The following is an 11,305-nucleotide window of genomic DNA, read 5'->3' on the forward strand; positions in this document are numbered from 1 at the left end:
ACCTGCAGTCCTCTCCCAGCCCTGCTCCCCACCAGCCCCCTTGTCTCCTATACCTGCAGCGTTTTTGAGCCATTGGAGTTTGAATCTCCCTGTTCTACCTCCCCTTCCTTAACGTCTTGTGTCTCCTAGAAGGGCCTTGAGCAATTCCATCATGTTACCCTCCGAACAACATCTCCACGGACTGTTCACAGGAAGATGAAAGATGTAGGAACACAGGCTTTGGAGGAAGACTGACTAGAGTTCAAAGACCTCAATGTCTCTTGTGATAGCAGTTTCACTTCCAGGTGAGTCATAGAGACAACCTGGTCCACAAGTCTTTTCCATTTGATCTTTTCATAACTCTGTCTTGTTCTCCCCTCACTTCTTCAGTTTATTTAGATCTCTGTTGAACCTGGAAAGTGCTTTATTGTTTCATCTTTCATCTTATTTTCCCTCCAGGACAGAATGTTTTCCCTACCGTGCCTTTGGCCTAGGTTGGGAGTTACTCCTTCTCAGCATGACCAACGGTATCTTTAGTTTACTCAAGACTATTCAGAATCAGCAAGATGTCAAATGTATCTGTAAAGTGGAAAAGTTCTTCGATTTTTGTTTGTTTGTCAGTTCCACTGGGGCTCCACGTTCTTAACAGAACCTATGATGAGATTACAGTCTGGTTGGCACTGTGCTGAACGTTTTTACCTATCAAAAGGAATTTGTGTTTTCTACACTACCCTTGAATTATTGTCTATGCATGTTTCTCCACCTAAATATAAAGATCCTTATGGGCAGAGATGATTCTTCTATGTCTTCTGTGCACCACTGGGCACTTAAAACAGTATTAGGCCCATCACAGGCCTCAAATAAATAGTTCTTGGTCACTGACTCAGTTTCTATCATTCAATTTCATTTGCTTGGAAGTTAATGTGTATGCTTTAAGATAATATTTCATTTTGTTTACTTAAAATATAACCAAAAGAAAAAAATATTATGAAATCACACCAAGAATTTCACAGATCATCTGTGTCTTTTGTTTGGGATTTTAGTCTGCATCACAACTTTGGCATTCCATTTCTGTTAGAAATAATGCCTTTAGACATTGAAGCTTTAAAAAATATATGAGGTAAGCCCTCCTGCCTTAAAGAAATGGACGTGATACCTGCTTTGGGAAACACCTATCAAAGAAGCTATTTTGGCATGAATTGCATCTACATGTTGCCACATGTCCAAAAGACTAATTCATTGAATATATTATTTTTAAAGTTTTTTAAAATGTTGCTTCTAAGGGAAACTCAAGACCAGAAAATCAGAAAAATAGAGTTCAATAGTGATAAAAGCAAATATAAGGAAACAAGCAAGAGTCACACATGGGGAGGGGGAGGGGGTTGAGGGCGTGGTGGATGGAGGTGGTAAGATTCAGGATTAACACTGCGTCCGCCATGTTTGCCAGGATATCCTGCATTGCCAACCCTGAAGTGTATGGCTATACGCAGTCTTGCTGGCTCTGCTCTGCCCAGTGCTAGGGGATGCCAGGCACACAGACTCTGATGGGTATGGTGCCCTGAGGTGTATAACACAGAGGCCCTGGACAATCCTACAGAATCCAAACCAGTCCAGACCAGCAAGCCCCATGTGTGCATTACCAGAATAAGGGAGCACATAAGATAGTTTATAACATACCAACATACTATTTATAATTTGTTTCCCATTCCAAACAAGCAGCAAAACCTTTAATACTTCCTTGGGCTTGGATAAAAAGACTCTTGTTAACTTTCTGGATTGAGGGAGATACGGCATCAGCTTACAGCCCCTGCAGGACACTTGACCAAACAAAATGGATGTCCCGGCAGAAATATCATGGAGTGGTTTAGCCAAGCTCTGGACACCTGGACTCTCTTCTACTCTTTTAAGTGCCACCTGGAATTAAACTTCTTAATCCAGATATTCTCTGCAACCCAGTGTACAATGAGTTCCTTCCCATGATTATAATATTAGACCCATACTAATATATCCTGAGGTAACCTTAGGATTTTTTGGAACCTCCTTTTTTCTTTGTTAACCATATATTGACTTTATGATCAGAACTTGTCTTTAATTCCTAACAAATAACGTTTATTAGTTGGGAGAAGATTTCAATCTGTAAATCCATGTCTATCTCCAGCATTGCTCTATTTGTTGAGTAAACAATTTGCTGAGTGAATTGTTTATTGAATGAATAAATTAATTATGGATTAATACTGGAAAAATCTTGACCAAAGGGGTATTACAAAAAGATTTTTCAAAAGCTTTTCTAAAATCAATACAGATGATAGTAATCAAATTCCATTGATTTCAGCTGGGAACCACCTAGAAATCCAGATATTCTGTCCCCATGCCAGACCTACAGACACAGAAACTCCAAAGGTGAGGCCCAGAGAACTTGTTTTAACAAGCTTTCTAGTCATCCTGATACAAAAGTTTGAGAACAACCATCCTAGTTTATCAGACTGATCTTTCTGATGCTGTTCCTTTGATTTGCGGTCTTCACTGTGTTTGGCAGATCTTTCCAGGTGACCCACTCTGTCATCATCTGCAAAATAAACACAATAACATCAATCTTGCACCGTCACAGGAGGGACTAAGTGCAATATAGACATAAAACCACTAACTATACTTAAGGTACTTAACACATATCTGTTCTCACCCCCTTTCCTCCTCCTTTCATTATATTTTCATATCTGTGGAATCACCTATTTCTTGATACTCCATCTTAATGATCCAATTTGATTTTGAGAAGCATTTCCAAATATTTACTCTTTATAATTCTCATTTAGCTAAATTTCCATTTGGCCATGAAGCTTCTACTCTCTATATACAGTGATTTTAAATTTACGTCTAGGAAATAACTTTTAAAGTCATTAAATGTTATTAAAAGTTATTAAACATGGATGTGGAGTGGATATCAGGGTTAAGCTTTCCACCTAAAGTGCACCTTCAAAGATCTAAGTTTATTAACATCACCTTTCATGAGGTTTGCCCAACTAGAGTCAACAAGTCTTTACTGAGTCCACCCCTTGGGCAGGACATTTAGCACTGGGTCCTGGGGAAAGGACAGTGAGTATCACACAACCCCTCCCCTCAAGGACCTTGCAGCTGAAAGGGTTTATCTTATTTATACAGTTGATGTCTCCCTCTATGCCAGAATTTATTTTTCTGAAAAGAAAAGCCACCATTCAGCGACTGAAGTAAGGAATCATGATGGAGATAGACGTGTAACTAAGTACAAGAAGGAAAAGACAGAGTGTCTCAGAAAAGGAAACACTGACTTGAAGCCTGCCCTTCACTAGCCTATACTCACTAGAAGGATTTCCAGTTGTACCAAATGCTAGCCCTGTCAGGACCTCCTGGGAATATAAACTTTCTTTTAATCCCTACTGAAAGAGGAAAAATTCTGTTTAGAAAAAGCTTGATTAATTTCAGTGTTCTAATCACGATTTTAGTCAAATGCATTGTTATTATTACCAGATATTCAAAAGTTTTTGGTGAAAAAGCCAGTGGTGTCTCTGTGAGCTTGATTTCCTCAAAGTCTGCATATCATAAGCTTCTTGAGGAAAAGTAAAGAACAGAGTTTTGTCTTGCCCACAAATCTAGCACACTGTGCAGCCTGCAGCAATACCTCAATAGGGGATAATTTATAGAAGATGGTAGTGGTTTTTCAGCCAAAAAGTAATCTAAAGTGGACCTGCTGGTTCCAAGGATATGCTCATTGAAAATTTAATAACTATAGATACCCTAACCCCAAGAAAGGTGGTACCAATTTACATTTTTCACTAACAGGGAAAAAGTGTACATTTCCTCAAATCCTCACCAGTGCTCAGTTTTGTTAGTCTTTCTACCCTTTGCCAATCTAATCAATAAAGCATTATAATTCGATGTCCTTATTTGCATGGCATAGATGTAAGGTTGATCATAATTTTGTGTCTCTATTGGTCTATTGTTCTTCCTTCTGTGAATTGTCTGTGTTTTTGTACATGTTATTAATGATATGTTTAACGTTTTGCCTATTGATTTTATTATAGTTTTTGCAGATATTTTTGTAAATTTAGTGTGCATGTCTTTATTTTGGCTTTGTGCCCCAGTGCTCACTAATAGAGAATTTGGCTGAGTAGAGGATAGTACTTGTATACCATGGAATATTACACAGCCATTAAAAATGATGATGTAGATCTCTATTCATGAATACAAGCACACGTTCATTACACATTGTTGAGTTTACATGAAAACACAGTAAAGATTGGTTTGAGTTTTGTTACCTCATTTGTATAAAGTGTATGAATGTATGAGTAAGTGCTCAAAGGTCAGCATTTTCCATATTTTTTGGTTTTGTTTTCCAAAAAGGAATTCCAGTGTCCGAAGTTTGGGAACTACTGTATGCTAAATTTTTCTTCGTGGTTCTCACAGCATAACCAGATATTAAAAGTTCTGAGGAAGTTACAATAAAGAAATACGCTTAACATTGTTCAAAGTAGTATTTCTCAGACTTAATTTATCACTAAACCGTTCTCATTAAAAAATAATATATTAACTGAACCAGGGTTCTGAGAGCACAATTTGAGAACTGTAGTATGGAAAACCATTTGGAAGGACAGTCACTAAAATGGTAGGAGACGTTATTGCTGGATACTGGAATATAGGTAACTTTTACGTTGTTATAATATTTTTCTTTAACGTTGGGATTTTTTACATGTATTATTTTACACTTAAAATAAATAATAGAACCTTTTTCATTTTGAAAAATAAAAGGAAAATCTTAAAAGAAAACCAAATTTAGGGATCTTAAAAATTAATCACCATCAGTTTAACTGATTTGTCATAAGAAGTTTAATGACATTTGTTTTGTAAACAAAATGCTATCAATATCATCTGGAATTGTTTTTCCAGTCACATGGGTGGATTTGGACTGATTCTGTCCTACTCATTTCTCAGGTACTAGAGAGTATGCATCTGTGTACTGATACCCTCAAATAGAGGTTCCCCAGCAAAGAGCAGTTATTCTACTAGGCAAGGGGATAGGAGATACAGAGACGAAGAAGGCCTGGGTTGACAGACAGCTGGCAGATTAGGGTTTTTATGGACCAGAGTCCCCACTCCCGTGTTGATGTTCAGCATCTGTCCACTTCCTTAAGGACTATGTTTGTATAACCTTATCATAGTGATCGTGTTGTTTTAAGACAGGAGGAAAGCAGGGATATTATTCAAGGAAAACATGTCTTTGACTTTCTTCTTAAAATTAAAATGTCTCACTATTTTTATTTACATAAACTTTTTTCCAGTATTTGCTGAAAGTGCCTTCAAAAAACTTTCTAAAACAAGCTTCAACTCAGATGAAAATGCAGTTGAGCTTGAATAACCTGAGTTCTCAGGGAGAACGTCTCTTCATCAGCTTCTATGAACAAAACCAAAGACACAATTTTGCAACAGATTTGGTCATATGGTGGCACTTATGGGCATTGCCTTCTTGGGCAAGCAGCAACTTGGAAGGAGTCATGCGGATTCCAGCAAAAAAGGTTTTATTAAAAGTGTAGGCAAACTACAAATGGTATTCATACAGAAGGGGTGCTGCCTAAGGCCTTAGGCACAAGAAAAGCACCGCAGGGTGGCACCACAGTCTCATGACTCAAGCTTAGTCAAAGTCTTATGTCGGAGTCTTTCAAGGTTACTTCCAAAAAAATCTAAACATCTGGGGGGAACAATTTGTTCTGGACAAAGAAGATACTAGAGCTCAAATTTCAAACAAAACTAAGCTTCCACTTAAGGAAAGTCCAATAAATCAGGATCCCATGACTCTGAGACAGAACTGTCAGCCGTAATCCCAGGAAATCACCCCACATACCTGGCATAGAGGGGTTTTCAGTGGGAACCATAACTAATTTTCATCAAGATGGCAGAATGTGCCAGCTCAGCCAACAGAGACTAACTAGCACAGAGCTGAGAAAATCGTGGAATTTCTCATTTACTGACTTCTAACCCAGATTAGGGAATGGATTTCAGGAAGAATTCATGTTCACATTTCACTATTTAAGACAATTTGTATATTCTTGAAGCCCAATGCTGCATCTGTCTGCTTTTTTCCATGGAAACGAAAGGTAATTTGTGACAATAAAGGCATCTCAAACCTTCCTTAAGAAGCCTTCTCAGATTCCCCTCAGGGTTATTTATCCCTCTCTTGACTCTTTAACACTTTCCTGATATTTCTGTTCGGATCTGAGAGCATGGATCTAATTTTTCATATCTCTGTCCCTCTATATACTTTTTTACAGTGAAAATAAAGGGAAACAACGGACATCGTAAATCAAAGGACAATGTTACTGAAGTTATTCCTCCCATCTCTAAGCAGAAAGTCACCTAATCTATTCAGAACTATGTTAGCTACATAATGGACACTCAAGAAAGATGCCTTAAATACAACTAAAGTGACTCTCCTCCTTTGCAGGTGTATTTGTTCTGCTTTTTCTTAGATCGTAACCAAGGTTTATAATACATTTGTATAGAACTGAATTATAGACAGAGTACACATTTTTTTAGCTTGAAGAGACTTCAGCAGATATCAGGTAATAATAAGTCAACACTTACACTGTACTAACAGCTTAGTAGTTATTATTCATGCAGTCCTCACAAAAATCAGACAAGCCTATTGTCATTTTACAGCAAAGAAACCAAAGCACAATGAGTTAAGGTATATGCTCACAGTCATGCAATTAGTAAGCGACAAAATCAGGATTGGAATGTAAGGCGGTCTGGCCACACAGGCGGTACCCCCCAGACCGTCCTCCTGTATTTCGGCTCAATTGCTCCTTTTACAAATAGACTCAGTGTGATTCACGGCCTTCCTAAAATCAGAGAACAGGGTCTACATTCCTGAGCCCAAGATCAATACTCTGGTTTTCTAAATTTGAGTACAAGCCACCCAGCTACCTGCAAATAGATTCCCAGAGATGGACCATGATATTTATTTACAAACCTTTCAAAGAAGAGATCTAATAATTGACAGGAATGTATGACAGCCCGCACTGGCAAATCCTTCTTTTCATCCCATCTGGTCTCTGCTTCTCCACTGCCTTCACCCTCCAAGGACTGAGGACAGTCACGCTCTACAGAGCAGCCCTTCATGGGGAGCCTAATGGGGACAGAAGAAGCAGCCCTGAGTCAGGCGACAGTGTATGTGAGTTTCAGTCCTGGATCTTCACTAACCAGCTTTGTAAACTTATGGAAAAGATTTAATCTCTTGTGGTATAATTCCTCACATGAAAAATAATTGAGTCAGATAGATTGCTTTAAAAAATGAAAAACCCTTTCGTTTTCAATAATTTGTATGACAGAGTGCCTAGCACAGAGTATAAGTGCTGGATAAATGTTTGTTGCACTAAATAAACTTTGGCCAGACATTCAGTGTTCTAATATTCTGTTTTGACACATACTTGTCCTCTTTCAGTCGTTACTTATGTTGGCTCAGTTTTCCGGCTGGGACATCCTTCTGCAGACAAAAGAGAAGGCTGTAAATGCTAGTGGGAACCACTCAACGTTCCCAATTGCTTCAGTGACACCAGTAAAGTAACCACCCCTTATCTCGGAAAAATAACTGTGAATAATACTACTAATAATGCTCTGATCCAAATTTCCACCATGGTGATAATCAACTAATTTTCTAGACGCTTCAGAGAGTAAATGGTATCCTTGAGATGATCCGAACTCTAGCCGTCCCCTACCTCTTATAACATGCTTAGCTAAGTCCTAGGAATAAGTGTCCGGTTGGCACAGTGTGTGTGGATCACATGCCCACACACTGAATGTCCCCAGGGCGAGAAGAAGAATCTGGCCCTTTTGACAGTTGCACTAAGAGGGAAAACTGGGAACCCCCTTCATATCAAGGCCACTTGTGATGGTAATTCCCCACCAGGAATTCAAGGCTCTCCTGCAAACAGAAAGGAATATTGGGAAACCAAAGAACAAACAAATGTGTACTCACAAGATTAATGCATATATCCCTTCATATTTTCTGTAACAAAGTCAAAGTGACTAATCATTTGCTCTTTCTGATGTAATATGACCTGACATATTGTAACCAGATTTAATAGATTACAATTTTCATGCTGAACCTGAGGATAAAAAGTTTGGACAGCACTGAAATATTCTTGCTAAAGAATCTGGCATGGCCCTTTGTTCATTGTTTGCAGACTTTGCTTACAAAATAGTCCTGTTTGGAATTTCACAATCACATTAGTATATTAAAATGTGTGTATAATTCTGCACAAAAGAAACTTGCTTCACCTGGTATAATCCACATTTATTTAACCACAGAACAATTATTTTAGTTTTATTTGACCATACTTTTTCACAAGATAAATATCATTTCAAAGAAGTGTTTAACAGGGAATGCATATCAAAATCATCTGTGGAATTTTTAAAAAAAAATACATATGTAGCTCTCCCAACTCCAGTTGGTGGGGGGATAGAAGAAGGAATAGGAGATATTTGTATTTTTTAAATCTCTAGAAGTGACACTCACTCCCAGCTGGAAATCAACATCCTAGAGGAGGACAAGGGTCCTGTAGAACCCAACGTGAGCCAGGCCCCCTGAGCTGATGTGTGGGAGATATTAGCCATTTTGCTCTTTATCATTCGAAACACAGATTCCAGCCCTTTTAGATCAAAAGTCTACTTAATAATCTGTACATTCTAGGGCTTCCCTGGTGGCGCAGAGGTTGAGAATCTGCCTGCCAATTCAGGGGACACGGGTTCGAGCCCTGGTCTGGGAAAATCCCACTTGCCGCGGAGCAGCTGGGCCCGTGAGCCACAACTACTGAGCCTGCGCGTCTGGAGCCTGTGCTCCGCAACAAGAGAGGCCGCGATAGTGAGAGGCCCGCGCACCGCGATGAACAGTGGCCCCCACTTGCCACAACTAGAGAAAAGCCCTCGCACAGAAACGAAGACCCAACACAGCCATAAATAAAAAATAAATAAACAAATACTTTAAAAAATAATGACTCCCTTCTTTATAAAAAAATAAAATTAAAAAAAATAATCTCTATATTCTAGTGCTGTGCATTAGAGGGTATATAAAATAATAGCTATTTTCTAGATAACATGTATCCACAAAGGAAAGAAATCTACAGTAAAATACAACATTGCAAACTTGGGTTGCTATTTCTCATTTAAAAGATCATCACTTGAAAATGTAAGGTGACTTACTCAGGTTGCTTCTTTCCAGATTGAAGCATATTAGAGCGAATTCTCAGGATTTCATGGACTCGTCACTACGGCTCCTGGGGAGTGCTGTGGGTTTAGGAGCCTTGCCATGCCAGAATCATGTTTCTTTCTTTAGCTGTAACTCTTTGAAGCCTGAGTTTCGTCCCTTTCTGGTTTTGATTGCTGCTTTGGACTTTTTTGCCTAGTTTTTCCTTTGTTGTTGTTGTTTATTTCATTATGAATTGCAGCAGGGAGATTCTACAAGACAGTTTCATTTCAGTATCTTATCCGGAAAATGTCTCTTAAATGTAACTATGTTTATGAAATAATTTATATTTAATTTTATATTAGCTAGTTCTTTCAAACTCAATTATTTTGCTGAAATCTAGGCGCAGAACTTCTTACACGGAACTAAATTGGAGGCTGTAAGAGCTCTCATTTGAAAGAGAGAAAACATGAAACCAGAAATGTGAGTCTCCTTTTTACAGTCAGCTGTAATTTTGTTAAAAAATTGTGAAGCCATTCACCGATTCCTGAGGGAATTTATTTTATTCCAGCACCGTGATGTACATATCTTCTCTTTGCTGATGAGAGAAGTTAGAGGATACAGAATACATATGACCCAGGCTGCTAAACTAAGGACTATTTTCTAACTATGTTCTAGTGCAACTGAAATTATTTTCTGTTGTGTTTTCACACCACTCAATGTAACAAAATAAGGATTATATTGCTATTAAATTCTTTTAACATAAAGGACTCTTTTTAGATATCAGCTCTATAAACTTCTAAAAGCTTTTATAAGTGTAAAGAATCATGAAATGTGTTTCATGTTATTGTGGTAACTCACAAACTGGTGACAAAAAATGTAATTTTTAATTTTCAATTTTTCTCCCCAAAGCTATATCGTTGTTTCCACCAGTACCGTAAACACTACTGTGTTAGTTCCAGTGTTTGAAACGGCAGCACTCTGTCTCTGCTCTGACATGTTTAAGACAAAGATTGCCTCTAACGTCACAAATCCTGTAGCAGATCTCAAAACTTTATTTTTCAACAAGGTCAACCTGTAGAAAAAATTTGTTATCAGACTATTAATTTTAATTATTTTCTTCTCCGCTCCTTTTATCGTATCTTCTTGACTCTTTATTTATGTTCTTCCCGTTTTATCTGAGTTTCTCAGTGCCTATAATTTTCTGCTCCTTGTTCATAGTGGTCAGGCAGGTCATTGTGCACCCCACCTAGGATGCCAAATAGCATATAAAAGTTTTCTCTGACTTCCAAGGAAAATCATTTAGAGCAGCATGCTACAAATGGTAGTCTTTTTCCACTCTCCTATTGTATTTCTATTGGCTCTGTGTAAGTTTTGTATTGTCTACTTATCCTCAAATAAGGAGAGCCCTATGAAGACCTGATGTTTCCAAAAGATCTGGGAAATAGCAGGTCCTTGGCCCTGCTTATCCTTTGATTGGGTGTTGGTCAAAATTCCATCCATCAAAATTCTGCAGAGGAGCATGATAACACGTGCAGTTTCTAATCCAATTCCCAGTGTCTTTGAGGCTAAACTGCGATGAGATTATCTTCATATCCCACTCCCTAGATATCTGATATTCCTAACAGGCTGTGTGCATTTATGAGCCACAGCGTCCACTGAAACCAGGACTCTTCCTATTTCTACCCTGTTCGCCTCAGTTTTAAATGTCATCACCACTCATTCTCTCCCTGCTTCCTAAACTGTGAGAGCTAAGACCACTTGTGTCCACAGAACTTAATAATGAGCTTGCGTTTTATTAATATGGAGGAAAAAATGGGGAGTAGAAGAATAGTATCATGCTCTTCCAAAAGCATGGGTAGAAGAATCCCTTGCCTCATTTCCTAACTGATTCACCACCTGGGTCTAAACCTAGACTAGTAAATAAAGGAGATGTCTTCCATTACTTCAGGTATGTGAGGTTTGTTTTGTTACATTAGGCAAAATACAGCTAGGTTAGTTGCATTGTTGTCAGTCCAGATATTGGCAAACTTATTATCTTGGGATTTCTCCAAGAATCTGCAGTAGGTTGTCTCTAAGACTTACAGTTAGGCTGTGATTTGATTTTTACTACTTTTT

At 38.3% G+C, this 11,305-nt stretch overlaps 1 long non-coding RNA gene across 1 annotated transcript; it reads right to left on the bottom strand.

The window, feature by feature from the left end:
* Window positions 1-2,163: 2,163 nt before the first annotated feature.
* On the bottom strand, window positions 2,164-10,953 carry LOC309635037. The gene is made up of 4 exons (XR_014248595.1): window positions 9,205-10,953; window positions 7,434-7,489; window positions 6,977-7,132; window positions 2,164-2,545 (listed from the first exon to the last, which is right to left on the bottom strand). It is a non-coding gene; the product is annotated as an uncharacterized lncRNA (long non-coding RNA).
* Between the last annotated feature and the right edge of the window lie 352 nt (window positions 10,954-11,305).

This window comes from Balaenoptera borealis (assembly GCF_965194805.1).
Source record: "Balaenoptera borealis genome assembly, chromosome: 9".
Classification (NCBI taxonomy): domain Eukaryota; kingdom Metazoa; phylum Chordata; class Mammalia; order Artiodactyla; family Balaenopteridae; genus Balaenoptera; species Balaenoptera borealis.